Source organism: Bison bison, unplaced genomic scaffold (assembly GCF_000754665.1).
Source record: "Bison bison bison isolate TAMUID 2011002044 unplaced genomic scaffold, Bison_UMD1.0 scf7180017864384, whole genome shotgun sequence".
NCBI lineage: Eukaryota > Metazoa > Chordata > Mammalia > Artiodactyla > Bovidae > Bison > Bison bison.
The window spans coordinates 3,098,350-3,099,072 of NW_011494956.1; positions in this window are offsets into that span (position 1 = coordinate 3,098,350).

Genomic DNA, 723 nt, shown 5'->3' on the forward strand with positions numbered 1-723 from the left:
TTCACCATTGAGGATAATGTTTGCTGTGGGTTTGTCATATATAGTTTTTATTATGTTGAGGTATGTTCCTTCTATTCCTGCTTTCTGGAGAGTTTTTATCATAAATGGATGTTGAATTTTGTCAAAGGCTTTCTCTGCATCTATTGAGATAATCATATGGTTTTTATTTTTCAACTTGTTAATGTGGTATATTACATTGATTGATTTGTGGATATTGAAGAATCCTTGCATCCCTGGGATAAAGCCCACAGGTCATGGTGTATGATCTTTTTAATGTGTTGTTCGATTCTGATTGCTAGAATTTTGTTAAGGATTTTTGCATCAGTGTTCATCAGTGATATTGGCCTGTAGTTTTCTTTTTTTGTGGGATCTTTGTCAGATTTTGGTATTAGGGTGATGGTGGCCTCATAGAATGAGTTTGGAAGTTTACCTTCCTCTGCAATTTTCTGGAAGAGTTTGAGTAGGATAGGTATTAGCTCTTCTCTAAAGTTTTGGTAGAATTCAGCTGTGAAGCCGTCTGGACCTGGGCTTTTGTTTGCTGGAATAATTCTGATTACAGTTTCAATTTCTGTGCTTGTGATGGGTCTGTTAAGATTTTCTATTTCTTCCTGGTCGAGTTTTGGAAAGTTGTACTTTTCTAAGAATTTGTCCATTTCTTCCACATTGTCCATTTTATTGGCATATAATTGCTGATAGTAGTCTCTTATGATCCTTTGTATCTGT